General features: G+C 38.3%; 1 protein-coding gene across 8 annotated transcripts in view; it reads right to left on the bottom strand.

The window, feature by feature from the left end:
- The window catches only part of PAM (peptidylglycine alpha-amidating monooxygenase), a 287832-nt gene extending 286848 nt beyond the window's left edge, over positions 1-984 (bottom strand). Inside the window, exon 1 of one of the 8 annotated variants that reach the window (XM_045500038.1) lies at positions 607-984. The gene's annotated coding sequence lies outside the window, so the exon portion shown is untranslated. Of the gene's footprint in view, positions 1-8; positions 172-606 lie in introns of those variants that run through there. The other 7 variants (XM_045499877.1, XM_045499994.1, XM_045499916.1 and 4 more) reach the window with 7 other exon arrangements.
- Between the last annotated feature and the right edge of the window lie 14915 nt (positions 985-15899).

Here is a 15899-nt window from a genome sequence, read left to right as displayed (position 1 = left end):
GCACTTACGTGAGGGCAGGAGGAGGGCAAGAGCTGGGGCTCGTTCTTGAGCCTGGGCAGGGGGTGAAGGGCGGGCCTGAAAGTCTCCTTTTGCTCCGCCCGAGTCCCGTGTCCCTTAAAAGCAGCCCTGCGAGGTGGCCACGCCGGCTGCCCGGAAAGAGGCCGAGGAAAATGTCCGACTCTCCCTCCGCCCAGCGAGGGGCTGGGAGGACATTTCCCGAGGGAACCGAGGACCCCTCCCCCCCCCTCCCCCGCTCCTGCCTGGGGCTGGGAACTCTGGCACAGAGAGGGTAGGCAACTAGCAGACCGGGCACCGGAGGTTGAACCTGCGGAAAAGGTGCGGTTTCTAGTCACACACACACCCTAACCCGGTCCCTGAGTGCAGGTTCCTCGCTCACGTCTTCGCAGTCCTTTCCTGCCCGCACCCCAGGCCTAGGGGCACCCCACTTAGGTCTGGCTAAGCCTGGCTTCCCACTTAGGTCTGCACGTCCTCCGCCCCGCCCAAATCTTAATCCTGCAGCGCGCCCAGCGCGCACTCTCTTGACCACTTCTCCCCTAAAGTGTGGGCGGGCAAGGAACTAAGGAGAAAACTCCCTCCGGGCCTCACCTCAAAGCAGGAGGAAACAGGGTGCCGAAGATCCGGGTAGTTTCGGCGGGAAGGTTCTGTACCCATGAGGTGACATGCTGAGCGTTACTGATCCCACAGACAAATTAATACGTGTACAATTCGAGGGCCGTGTCTGCCACTTTCTGTATCCCATTACAGGTGAGCTCTTGGGTACATGCACCGTGCTTTTTCCCTCCCCAGCGCCAGCCGTTTCTCATCTCCCTAAATCCCGCTCTGTCTTCTCCCAGCCTCTCCCATTCCAGCTGGTTCTTCAAATAGCAGATCCTCCTGGGGTCTTGGGGGGGGGGGCGGGGAGAGTTGGGGGATTGGGGAGCGAAGAGCAATCTGGGAGGAGAAACAGTGAAGAGGAAGAAAAATAAGCCGGTGGACTGAGGGCAGGGAAGGAAAATGCAAACCGAATGAAGAGGCAGGAGATAGGCTGTAAGGCAGAAAGCAAAGCCCTCCAGCCATAGGGCAACTCCAAGAAAGAAAATCCATTTCTCCCTTGGGAAAGCATCAATGCTTGCAGTAGACAGATTGGAAAATTTGGACCATCTCCAACAGAATTCCCAAAGAGCAGTGGAGTCACGGATAAACTTCAGGACCTAGAGCATGCCTTCACCAGCTCCACTTCCCTCCTAAATTCCTGGGAAGTCTGATAACCCCTCTAGCTCTTGGCCAAAGATGAGTAATTCATCCTGGGAAGTGATGGGTCATTGAGGAGATACAAGGAAACAGCTGGGTCAGGTTTACAGCTGGCCTGGCTGTTCTTCTGCCTTAGGCATCCTCTAACTCACTTATCCCTACCTCCCGGCCTGGGTTATTTACTGAAACAAACACTTGGAACCCTCCCTTGAACTAAGACGTCTCTTTTGATGAGAAAAGAATGAAGTGGGGAGGGATGGAAGTCCTAAGACTATGGTGGTTGTTATTTTTAAGTTCAATTCGGTGTATTTTTATGTCAAGATAATTTTCCTTTCCAAGATAAGAGAATGGCTGGGACAGCGCTTTCTATTTTACCTGATGGCAACCCTCTCTCACAGTCTCGAGAGGGTGGGCACAGCCACAGCTTCACCTGCCCTGACACAGAGCCAGTCTGCCTGAGGAAGTCCCCCCCAAGCTCAGAAGTCAGACATCACAGCCTCAGAACGTTCCAGTCTGTGTGCAGTCCAGCCACCGAGCACACACAAGCTTAGCACCAACTTATGGAAGAGAGCCAACCACCCCCACTTTGTAGGTGAGAAGATTCTTTTCTCCTGGCCTCAGGGCTCCACCTCCCCTGAGCTTGGCCCTGTAGAAGTGCCATTACAGAACCATCCCTGGTGTCCCACTGTTACTATTGTAAAGGCTACCTCAATTTCAACTATGAAATCTCCTTTCCTCATTTCTGCTAGTGCACAAAAGGCTAAGCCATTAAAAGTCCCAGAGGCTAGAAGGGACCTGCCCTAATAAGAAGTTTCTTCTTCTCTTCTCATTAAAAGAGAAACCATCTCTGAAATGGAGTCTTATTAAACTTGCATCGTTTCTGAATATGGTAATCCCTCTATATCTATTAGTTATTTTGATCTTATATATATGGTACAATCCTATGGCAAAAAGTGTCCAGCCAGCTGATGGGGATAAAGGGTCCAGTTTTTTTTCTCTAGGAAAATTCTTGTAGCCAACAAGAATGGGAGAGTTTATTTACAGGAAGGAGAATTGGTCTCAGGAAGTATTACAAAGTACACTGAGATGGGCATGTCCTCCTTAAACCTCTCCTGCTTCGATTTGCCTTCGCAGCAGCCTCATCCACCCAATATTGCCAGTTCTCCAAGCCAATCCACCTCACAGAAAAGTGTTAGGGACTTCAGATGCTGTTGCCTACCAGTGTTTGTCGTGGGAAAGAGTGACATTTTGAGCAGAAGTGACAGAATAAAAGGAGATCCATGGAAAATCTTTCCTGTACTCTTTTAGATCTTTCTGGTAGTCATTTCATTGTAAAGACAGGTCCAATGGACAGAAGTTATCCTGGACGGTTGGAGAATGTGCAGGCCTACGGGCTTCTCTGAAAAGAAAGAAAACTGCATCCTTCTACATTCTGCAGCTCTTCCAATAAGATCTAAGAGCACCCAACCTTGATTGAGAACAGAGGGTTATATTCAGTAGTAGAATAAGCTTCAAATTGGTTATATCAAACAGTCAAATTTGCTTATGCATATACAGAATGGCAAGAGAAAATATTAATTTCAATTTACAAGTCATCAAAAAGCACCTTGTGGACCACATAAAGAATAGAGCCATGTTAAAGTAATATATGTGTGTTCTTTCACAAATAAATTTTCCTCTGAAATACAGACATCTGTCATGGAGTCAATTATCTTGCACAGCATGTGCTATAAAAGCACATAAAAGAAATAATATACTACATTGCTTATTTGAAAGTGATCAGGAATATGCAGCTTCATGCTGGCATGTCTTTAATTTCATAGTGTTAAGAAAAAACTATGGGAGTATGAAATAGCAAACCCTTTCCTACTGGAGTACTAATTCAATTATGTACCATGATATATGTAGGAGGAAAAAATTTCTTCATAAACTGGCAGAAACACTATGGAACTATTTTCTTGTCTTCCTCTACTAACCCCTGTAGAGAGAATGTGAACATGAAGTTTCCTTTGAAAACAAAGGAATCACCACACTCTGATCAGCTCCAGGGGTGTGCAGAAGAACAAGGCTGGAAATGGCATTCTAAGGACATAAATTATCATTTAAATGAGGCTTGATTCTTATGAAATTTATGCATCAAATAGACCTCAAGATTTGAAAAGTGCAATAAGAGATAGTTAGGCCAAGTCAAACTTCCTTGATGTAATGCAGATATAAAACCTTTTTCTCTTTTTCTTTTCTCAGGCAAACTCCCATTCTCCCCTCTTTCACTGCATGATGCACACATAAATAAAATACCAAAATATTTTTCAGAAAGCCCTGCCAGGTTAAGTACACAGAGCCTTCTTGAATACCTCATATTACTTGTGACACTTTAAAATAGATTTTTAAAAAAATTCTTAAGAGGAATATCTTAATAGCTTCCCAGAGAGTAGAATGTATTATCATTGCAGTACAAAGGGCATCATTCATTTCTAATCCTTGGCTCAACAGGTGTTCCCTGCCCAGACTGTGGTTGACACTTAGAGGGCCTAATTATGATTCATATATCCCACGTTCCCCAGGAACTGGTCCCTCTAATTTCATAGAATCCCCTTATTTGGGGAGGAAAATACATTTCAGTCTTATTGGCTAGACATAGTGATTCTCAATCCTGACTGCATATTAAAATTATCTGGGGAGCTTTAAAAATCCTGATGTCTCAAGCCTGCCTCAACCAAATAATCAAAACTCCATGGGGGGTGGAGCCCGAGGATAGGTATTCCTTTAATTCCCTAGGTGGTTTTTATTTGCACTCAGGGCAGCCACTGGCAGCATGTGAACACGTAGCAAATAAAAATAAAGCTATTCTTTTTTAATATACTATTTAATACGAACTGACCTACCAATTGGGTGCACTTTTTTACTTTTTTTTTTTTTTTAATCACGAAAGTTGTTAATTTGGTTTGACAAGGTAAGTTTTCCTTACCAAATTATGTTCTCTCTACCTAACTTTTTGGCTAAGATAGCGAGGCTAGCTCACAATGAAAGTGCATCACCTACCCTGGTTTTGGTGATTTGTTACTGGAATCAAAGGCATGGATCACTGTAGGAAAATAGACTTGGGGAAAACCAAATCTTATAAGTCTTAAATTCCCACAAGTAATCTCCTTGAGCTATTAAACCATTATCCAATTTAGCCTTTAAAAAATGGATACATGCTATAATTAATTATTTCTATAAAGTCCAAGGTTTAGAAACAAAATCATTACGAGAACAACCAGGATCATCAGTTTTATGTAGATTCAGCACTAATGAAGAAAGAAATATTTGATTCTGAAAACGGAGTGTCAAAATGCTTCTGGCAATTTCACATAAGTAGTTAATATTTTGAATATGCTTATGGAATGAAAATAATCTAACCTGAAAGAGAATACATGATAGGTTTTATATACAATATCATATTTAAGCCATAAAAGCTCTCTTCATACAATTTAGCATGCTTGGATAAGAGAGAGCAAGGTGGGAAAAGGGGATATAAGAAAGAAATCAGTTGATAGGAAATTGATATATTGGAGAAGGTGAATGAGTTAATAGTGTTTCGGCAGTAGAGATTACAAGGTCAAGTTAAATCTGAGTTGCTACTGCTTTCCTTCATTACCTTATCTGGAGTGACTACTAGCAGTTTATAAAGGTGGTATGGCAGAGATGAAGGCTAGAATAGCCCCTGAGTCACTAGAAATTTCTGCAAATCAATGACTCCAACAATGCTCCATGAGCTTAGTTTTTTTTAAATAAGAAATTCAGTTAATTTCTCACCAAATGGACTTACTTGATTTGCTGATAGAAAGTGGTAATCCCCCATATTTTTCAAGTAGAAAACATACAAATGGTTATTAGTACATGTAAAGGAAATTAGAAGGACTGATAGATTCTTTGAAATTATTTGCGTATGTGACCTCAATTTTGTTGAATTTTTAAAAAAGGTTTATACTTTTCCGGACTTTCCAAAATAACATGTAATACATTTATTGTTAGAAAGTGACCAATGTCATTTTCAAAAGGCATAATCTACATCCTTTGTCATAGCATCCTGTTTCTTTTCAGTGACTTGAAAACTGAAAATGAAGTAAATTTGCTTCACAGTTTTCTTTCTCATATTTGTATTTTCTTTTCATTTTACACCTGTAAATTTGCCTCTCTATTTTAGGTTCTTAGTGGGATGGCAATGGAGATTTATTTTCAACAACAACAACAACAACAAAGTCCTGGATATGTAAAGAATGACAAAATTTCCAGTCCTATTTAGCAGCAAGAGAACCACATATGGGTGTTACTTTTTTTGGTTTTTATCATGAACCAAAAAAAAGCTTTTCAAAATAGCATACAGGAGGTCAGAATACCTGATTCTCCTTATTGTGCATTTATTGCTGATGAGTTGTGTCACATGCCCATCACTTCTCCTCTCTGTCCTTTTTCCAGTACATGGTGAGAGGTTGGCCTAAACTTCAAGTTTCTTCAAAAATAACATAAGATTATTTTATAGAAAAAAAAAAAAAAGCAAAAGTTCACTCAAGGAAGTGCTTTGGGATTAGTCCCCTATATTTCTGAAATATTGATGGCTACAAAAAACAAGTACATATTTTTAAATGCCTGCTTTTTCTTGAGGCTTGGGCAAGCAGGCACTCTGCTCCTGCCCTTTGTGGAAGGGTTTTCTGTTGGGAGGAGGCGTTAGTGGGTATTTTTACTCTCCTGAGATCAAGGCCTGACTCTTCTCAGGAAAGGACACCCGAGACACTGAATGCCTGAATACCTGAAGCACGTATAGATGGATTGGTCACAGTCTACTCTGGTCATTGGCAGCCACTTTGGTCCCAGAAGCAAAGCAATCAACAGCAGATGGTCGGTAGCAAGATGGTTGTATAGGGATACAGATAATGGATCCAATGATAAGTTTCCCTGTCTGCAGTCCATCCATTTTCTCATCTCACCATGCTGACTTTGCTGAGTTTTGGAGAATGAAGGGAACGATATGGGTTAATGCTTAGGGAAGCTCTATGAGAGACATCTGTAACAGCTGCAGGAGAGGAAAATGATGGTGTTGCGACCTTCAGAGCAGCCCAGGGTAACGGTGCCTGATGGTGAAACACTTATGACCCTTAAATTGTCTGGGATGGGAAATATAGTAAAAGGCAGCCCTTCCTATCAGTCCAGCTAGGTGGAGGACTGGCTAACTGTTTGAATATTAAAGAGAAGGCATCTGAGGATGGGATTATTGACAGCATTTGGGTCACATGAGACCTCTTATTTGTTGAAGGCTTACGATGTGTCAGGCACTGTGCTGTGCTCCTCACCTGTTGCATCTTTCTGTCTTCCCAGGAAAAAAAATAGAAAAATGTACTGAAGCAAATGATAGTTCTTATCCTTTGTTACCATGGCTGCACTATTAATCACCACTCCATGGCCACACATTAATAATTATGTGGCTTTGGTTTTCATTTTATAATTAAAAAAAAAAATCCAATGTGGTAGGCAGAATAATGGCTTCCAAAGATGTCCACATCCTGTTCCCTGGAGCCTGTGACCATGTTACTTTACATGGCAAGAGACTTTGCAGATATGACTAAGACAGGGAGATTTTCCTGGAGTATCTGGGTTGGCCCAGTCCAATCACATGAGTCCTTCAAAGTGGATAAGGAAGGCAAGAGAGTTCATCAGAGAGATTCAATGATGGGAGAAGAGGCCAGAGAGATAAGACATGACAAAGACTTAACTGCCTTTCTGACTTCAGAGACAAAGAGGGCGATAAGCCAAAGAGTGCACATGGATTTAGAAGCTGGGAATGAGCCCCAGCCAACAGCCAGCAAGGAAAAAGGATCTTCAGTCCTATAACCCCAAGAAACTGAAGTCTGTCAATAATCTAGGTGAGCAAGAATATTGATGCTCCCGTGAGCCTCCAAAAAGGAACTCAGCCTTGCCACACTTTGGTTTTAGCTTAGTGAGACCCGCTTGGCACTTCTGACCCATAAAGCTATAAGATAAAAATAATTTTGTGTTTCAAGATGCTAAGTTTGTGGTAATTTGTTACAACAATTATTGAAAAGCAATGCATCCACTATATCTTGAATGAAAGCTACGACCCATGCCTCTTTACCTCTGGCTCCCAGTACTTTGCATGGAATTGACATTTAGTTTGAATAAATATTGGGTGATGAAAGTAAGATAAAAGGGAGGGAGAGTAATAAATAGTATGTTAGTTCCTGGACCCCTAGTCCAAGTTGTGTATGTGGACTCTGCCCCATACCAACAAACAATTCTCAGGAAGTGTGTGAGAATTCAACTCAGTTCAACTCAATTCTGACACTATCTACCTGGAGATAGCATCAGATTCCAAAAATAAAGGGTGCATTCTCACAGGACCACCCTCCACTTCAGGTTCCAATCACAAGCTCAGATTCTTACCTGTACTTCTGACCGAATGTCTATAAATCAGAGGTTCCCCTGGCCCCCACCTTGGACTCACTTAATTTGCTAGAACTCAGGAAACCCATTTACTCACTAGATCACTGATTTATTACAAAGGATATTAAAGAATACAAATCAACAGCCTGATGAGGAGGTATATACGGTGAGTCCCAAACAAAGGAGCTTCTGTCCTCATGGAGCTTGGGCCTGGCACGGTGGCAGAAGGAAACATTCTGATTCCCCAACCAGGAAGTTCTCTCAACCCCCTCCTTTTGGGTTTTTATAGAGGCTTCATTACATAGGCATGACTGAGTTAACTAGTTGCTCATTGATGACCCTTCAATATCCAGCCCCTTTCACCTCCCAGAAATCAAGGAGTGGGACTGAAAATTCCAAACCTCTAATCATGGTTGGTTCTTCTGGCAACCAGCCCCATCCTTAGGTGCTTTCCAAAAGTCACTGCAGTAACATAAACCCAGTTGTGTAAAAAGGGGGTTGTTATGAGTAACAAGACACCCATTTTACCTTTATGGCTTTGAAGCATTTTCAGAAACTGAAGACAAGAGACCAAATAATATAACAAAAGATGCTCCCACTGCTGTTATTGCTCAGAAAATTCTGAGGGTTTGGGGAGCTATGAGCCAGGAACTGAATGAAGACCACATACACACATATGAGAAATGTATTTTGGTCATCTGAAGGACCATATGCATATAGTAAATCATAGTATCACAGGGAGACATAAGTCTTCATTTTTCACAAATATTTTTGGAAAAGTGAAAGAGAACTTTCACAATTAGCCAGGAATCAACAATGGGTATGGAATTGGTGAGATGGAAGAGGGGTACAATGGAAGGCCAACATGTTGCAGCTCATGTTAGGGGAGCCTTATCACGTTGTACTTCAGAGTGGATGACAACATTCAAGCATGCCTCAACAGTTCACGACTTCTTTCCCCTCTACCATGCTACCCTTTGTCAAAAACCATATGCAATAGACTTCCAGAATTGCTATTCTTTCATTCCAAATCTAAGTCATAGTTTTAGTGCATTGTTGGTTTGCATAGTTTATCCTCAGCACTAGTGTTAGTAGTACAAAATTAACTCTTGTTGTAATCTTACAAATGAGCAGTGTATGTCACCACACGTGTATTTCTTTGTATGCCCACTGTGACCACCCTAGATCAAATCCTTAATATTTGTTTTCAACTTGTGAAATGTATCACAACTACTTAAGGGTATATAAAATATAGCTACACTGTTAAATAATAACAAACTCAGTTTACTCAGATATAACAAACTCAATAAACTCAGATATACATGCAGTTAAAGAAATAGTGTTGCCAAAACCTCAGAAAGACCCTCCCTCCTCAGTCATATGCTCTTTTCCCCAGAGGTAAATAATATCTTGAACTTTATTATCATTCCCTTACCATCCCTTATATGTTTCCCACATTTTTATGCGTTCCTAAACAAAAATATGGTTGTCTTATATGTTTGTGAAATTATAAAAATTCACAAACAATTCACAAGAGAATTTATACATGTATACACATACAGCTATATATATAAATGTGTATATATAATAAACAAGATAATAAGTAAAATTCCCACAAGAGAATCTATGTACAGGCACATTAATATATAAATATATTTTTAAAAATACACACACACACATTAACAAATATATAAAATTCTCTTGTGAATTATTTTTCCCAGTCAAATTATGTTTTGGTGGTATTTACGTGTTGATGGAGCTTTAGTTCACTCGTTGTCATTGCTCTTTATGAATATGCCACAGTGCATTTATTCTACTGTTAATGAATATTTGAGAGGTTTCCAGGATTTTACTAATATAAATAATACTGCAGCAAACATTCATATGCATGTTTTCTGGTGCATATGTGAAGTTTCTTTAGGGACTATACCAAGGAGCAGAATCACTGGGCCATGAGCTCTACCAGGTAATGCCAAATTGTTTTCCAAAATGCTTACACCGATTTCATTCTTATTGCTTTTCCAGTTAAAAAGATTCTTAAATAGTGCTTCTGACTCCAGTTTTTTTCTAAATCCATCTATCGTGTCCACTATCATTAATTTGGTCTTCCTAAAAATGCTACTTTCAGCATGTTTTCCTTACATTCTAAATGCTAATTTTACTCGAGAATTTACTGTAGCAACTTATTGTCTACATCAACAAATCCAAAGTCTTTTGATATCTTTTTGATGGTCTTGACACTCACCACTTCTTAATGAAAAATCTGTGCTAAAAAGGTGGATCTTTGTAGTTTTTTCTCCGTAATGTATGTTCTTTTTGCCCTTGAGGTTTTCCTCCTAAAATCTACCTGTGCAGAATCCATCCCTTTCCTCTCTACTTCCTAAGCACTACCCATTTTTCAAAGCCCATTGATGTCCTCCTTTTCTATGATACCTTTCCTGGCTGTTTCCATTTCCAATCCCTGAATTCTCCCAGTACGAAGAGTATGTTATTCTGTCATTCATCAACACACAATTTGGGGGTTCATATTTTATGAATTCATGATGTATACAAGGGGAAAAGACCAGGGACCTAAGAAAGTTAATATGCACATCAATTTTTCATCATTCTGCAAGCAGAGACTGGATGACAATTTGCCATGGGTGCTTGCAGAGGCAGTCAAGGGTTACTCGGTAAGTTGGACCTGATCAACCCCACCACGCCCTTCCAATTATGATTCTTTAGGTCTGTGACTTGCCATGAGAGCTCTGACTAGAGAGCCCTCTTCATTCTGATCCCAACCTTCCTCTCCTCCTTTATTTTTCACCAGGCACTGCTAGGTCTCTTTGCTCTAGAGACCTTTGGTCCTCTTCTCATCCTCAAACTCACTCTTCCTGCCTGTTTCCAAGTCTTTGCTTGGGTACTTCCCTCTATGTGCAGGACCTCAACATTCCACTCTGTTGGGCTAGGTGCTCTCCATCCTTTGAGAACTGTCTAGGAAACCTTTGCAGGGAATTTTAACTTACTAATATTCTCTTCCTTCAAAAAATTTTTGGTGCTCAACATATATTGCCTTATATAGTTAGCTATCTTTTTACGTATAAACGTTAAAATCAGGAGCCATGACTTAAACTCAGCTGAACACACCAAGAACACTGCTGCTATTCAAAGCCTAGTTTTTGATTGACAGATGATGGATACTGCTGAAATCACTGATTATGGTTTCTATTTTGGTTTTATAGATGGCAGATACATTTTGCATTAAAAGAAGATTATATTTCCTATGCTGTATTTTCTCACATCAGCAAGATTTATGCTTGAATTCTTAACTGGAATATTGTTTTGTGGTGGTTATTTTTGTTGTGTTTTGTTTTATTCGTTGCCAGTCTACTAGTATTAAATACAGAATGAAAATCGGGATTTGGGACACATACAATCCATGGCTGTTGCAGGACTTTTGTGTGTATCCACAGTAGGAATACTTGGCATCTATGATATTTCAATATGCTATAGATCTCCTATATCTGACCTAACCTTTAAGCTTTTTGAACATTTTCTATTATTAGTTTCTTTGTGTTAGACCTAACAAAGACCTGCTTCTAATGCAAGGTGGTTTGACCTAGGATTCTGAAAAATTGCATGTTAGTTTTCAAATCTTAGTATTTTTTGTTGCATAAATTTTCTTTTAAGCCTAGCCTTATTTAAATGCTAATGTCAGTTTTCATTCAGCCAGTTTCTTGTTCTCCTCTATATATCCTCATGGCTGATCTGAGAATGGATATTCCATTCACTTCAAAGGAAACATCACGCTTGGATCCTCTCCACAGGGGTTCTCAGACTAAGACAAGAAATGATCCCTATAGCTTTTTTCTCCTGCATTTGTGAAGAAAATAAAATAAAAGGAAAGATTTCCCAATGCATTTAACATTCTAAGTAATTGCATCAGTACCATATTTGGAGCATTCATACACTATTGCTAATTCACAATCTTAAAGAGCCTTTTTAACACTGGGACATTAAAGGTATGTCGGTATGGTAGACTATTCTAGTGTACCTATTACTTTCAAACAAACAGTATACCATGTTATTACTCTCATGTGCATATGTTAGGATTGATCTCATGCTGTGTAAGATAATTGACTACATGATAGATAGATATACTTTGCATGCAAAGGATATTTTAAAGGGGGAATAAAATATATTACCTTAATGTGGTCATATTTAGTAGCTAGTTTTTAAATGTCCAATAGGTGTTTTTTAGGTGTTCAGTGGTTTGTAAATTGCAATTAATCCTTTCTTAATCTGCTATTGTGGCTCTTATAATCCTCTTTTCCTGTTTTTATTGGAAGCCTTAGAAATGCAAGATTTAGAGCTCATCAGTTTGCAGATAGGAAATGATGACTTAAATTGCCAGTATTTTTTATTATCAAAAATAAGAGGCATTTTCCTTTAGGTTAATATTCATGATGAAAACCTTTATTCTTTTCCAATATTGATGTGACTTAAGACTGGTTAGGTATAAGCACACTTATTTGAGTTGCAAAAATAGCAATGAACATTACTATTAGTTGATTTTTCTTTATAATTTGTCAGCCGCTTTCAAAGCCATTACTTCATGAATTGGCAACGCGCAAAAATGTTTTCACCTGAAATTAATTTTGTGATCTCCTCTACATGAGAGAACTCCAGGTTAGATAAATTAAAACAAAAACCAAAAAACAAAAAACTCATCCAGGGGCTTAGAGAGCTGGAAAAAATGGCTCTGGGATTCCGACTCTGGTTTCTATTCCTTCTAACCCAAAGTCTTGGCTACACACTGCTGCCTGCAAATGGTAGATGACTATTCAAAGGGGAAGATTTTGAATCTTGCTTTTTATTCTAATAGCTACTTTATGTAACGGAGTCTCTTTCCCTATGTTTTAGGTGAAGAAGTGGCATGTTTTATAATAAAAATAGAGTTTATTAAAGAACAAAATCTAATGCAGAGTATTGTCTACTGGCATTTAATCTGTAACAAAAATAGATAATCATAATAATTGTATTAGGTGTTTGAATAATCATGCCAAAGGAATACTGTTATGGACATTCTTTTTCTCTCTCTCCTGGGAAAATCTGGCTTAATAGGTTCTTGTAAGTAACCATAAAGCCATATTTTTATAATGAACTTATCATCTGACTCATATCAATATAAAAGTGTTACTACCATCTCCCTTTGAATTTTCATGGAAGTTTGAGATTAGGAAAAAAACCCACCATTTCTCTGATGCCTTATGAATATCTTTGTTTTATATCCATATTGGATGTACTCTTTTATCTGCATCTGACTTTATACACTAGAGATCAAACTAGAACTATTTCTTCTTTCTCCTTTCTGGGGCTAGATGCTGTTTAAAAAGGTAAATTAACTAATTCATGGATGAATTCTTAGTCTTTGTACATTTACAGAGTGGTAAAGAAATTTCAACCAAGTGTCTACAGGGATAATTCATTCATCCCTCCATTCTTTATCCAACAAATATTTATTGACTACCTACTACATTCTAGTTACTGTGCTAGCAGGATGGAAACACTAGTTGAACCAGAGAAGCAAAAGATTTGTTCTAACAGAGCAGTGCTGTCAAGAATGTGGTCCCTAGAATCCTGAGAGTCTCTTACCTTTCCAGGGGGTCCATGAAGTCAAAACTTCTTTAATAATAACACTAAGACATTATTTGCCTTTTTCACTGTGTTCCATTTGTAGTGATGGCACAAAAGAAATCATGGGTAAAACTGCTGGTGCCTTAATATGAATCAAGGCACCAAATTGTATGAATAATAATTTTTTATAGCCATACACTTACATTATAAAAATTTTAATGCCAACTTTACTTAAGAATGTCACAGATGTAGCAGTAAAAATAACTCTTACATTTGCTACTTGAATACCCATTTTTTTCATGTTCTGTGTCACCAAATGCAAAGTACTCATGAAGCACTTCTGCGTACTCAAATACTATTGTTATGAGGAAAAGCACTGGGGCAATTGTTGAAGTTGTGAGCTAATATAGCTGCGTCTCCACGCAACACCATTTTTACTTGAAAAGAAATTACTGGCAGAGAAAATGTAGTTATTTAGACTTAAGTATTTGGCAGATATTTTCTGGAAAATGAACAATGCGGGCCTGTGATTTCAAGGAAAATAAATAACAATATTTGTTGCCAGTAATAAATATCAAACGTTGAAGCAAAATTAGAATTTTGGAAAACTTGTATTTTCCAGTGCTTAAAGATTTTTCTTAAAGGTCAGTGATGATGTTAGCAAACGTACTTTTTTATGTTGCACAATAAAATAGGGAAGATTTGGATAACTCAGTGAACCGACATTTTTCACATGACCATCCATGATGTTATTGAATCATTCTTCAATAAGGGTTAACTTAAAATGCAAGATAGACCAGTTAATTTTAATGGGAAGAGTTGTAGTGTGGAGTGTTTTATACCTGTTGATTAGATCCTTTTGACAGATTATGCTATTAAAGTCTTCCTTATTTGTGCTGATTTTTATGTTTCCTTATTCTATTAACTATTGAAAGAAGGGTATTGAAGTCTCCAACTATTGTCACAGATTTGTCTATTTCTCCTGCAACATTTTTTTTTTCATCTGACTACCTTGCATCCTGCCTAAATCTGTGAGACAACAAATTATCTTATTGTTATACCACTTTCAGTTGCATTCCTATCACTTACAATAAACTTGACTGAAGTCCTAGATTATAGAGAAGGTCCAACCAGTCATTCCTTGATAGCATTATTTCTCAAACTAGGGTCTACAGACATATTTTCGGAATGTCCAGAAACAATATACAAATTTTAAAATGTTCATTTACATTTCAATTCTAACTTTAAATAATTTATGTAAAAATAGTCTTGCTTATCTGGATGACCCTCTAATTGAGGACTGCCACGCAATTTCATTGCTTTTGTCACAAGTCATTCTTGTGAGCTAAAGAAAAAGAATTAATGATGATTGTAATAAAACAGCATGCTCTGGAGCCCAACTGCCTGTGTTTGAATCCGGGCAATATCTCTGAAAATTTATTCTGACTTTTAGTTGCTAGTGTCCTTGTCTGTAAAATAGAGAAAATGATAACTACCAACCTCACTAGGTTAGTGTGAATATTAGAGTTGATATGAGTAGAGATCTTAGAATATTGTCTGCCATACAGTAAATGCTCAAAAATTCTCTATTCTTTTGATTATATAAATTATGTTTTTGAGCCAAGTGAAGAGCATGTGACATCAGGTATGCTATAGGTTTTACTGGAACTCCAATAGAGAAAAATGGTAGAAGAAATGACTTACATATGTACAATAGGATGTGTGAATAAGAATGCTCAAAAAAGTATTGTTCTTGATAGTGAAGATATAGGAAATAACCCATTACCCACAAATAAAAAGGTGGCTGGATAAACTGCTACATATTCACACAATAGAATGTGATATAGTAGTTAAAGTGAATAAAGTGCGGCACCATGCAGGAATACAATATGGATGGATATTAGAAATATAATATCAAAGGAAAAAATGTTTCCAAATATCATATTTCTCCCATGAAATTAAAAACAATAAAAATAAAACATGTACTTTTTAGAAATATATAATCCTTCTTATACATTTATAAAACTATGTATATGACATAAAACCATCTTTTAAAAGGCAAAAATGATCATAAGTACAGAATTTAGGATGATGGTTACCACAGGCATAGGAGCCTAGGGAATAGAATAGGAGGTCGTATTGTCAGTGGAAGCTATTGTCAGGATCCTAAGTTTTTGTTTCTGTGTTTGTTGTTGTGTTTTACTGTTTCATACATATTACTTTATTTAATCTTCACAACAACTCTATCAGGTCAGTACTGTTTTTATCCTGACTTATTTATTTATTTATTTATTTATTTATTTTTAATTTATATCCAAGTTAGCATATAATGCACTAATGATTTCAGGAGTAGATTCCTGTGATTCACCCCTTATGTATACATCCTCATTTTTTAAAGTGAGAACTAAGCTATTGGGCGATGGAGCAAAAATGTAAAAGAAAAAAGATCTGACTAGAATCTGCTCTCTTTTCCTCTGAGAGGCAGCGGGACATTTGGAAGTAATGTAGATCAGCCCTCCTCTTTCTACAAGTGAGGAATTGAGGGTTAAAGAGGGTCAGTTGTGTGCCTGAAGTAATAAAGCCTGAGGTAA

This window comes from Leopardus geoffroyi, chromosome A1, assembly GCF_018350155.1.
Source record: "Leopardus geoffroyi isolate Oge1 chromosome A1, O.geoffroyi_Oge1_pat1.0, whole genome shotgun sequence".
Taxonomy (NCBI): domain Eukaryota; kingdom Metazoa; phylum Chordata; class Mammalia; order Carnivora; family Felidae; genus Leopardus; species Leopardus geoffroyi.
Note: the sequence above shows the minus strand (reverse complement) of the source record. Positions and strands in the feature narration are given on the sequence as shown.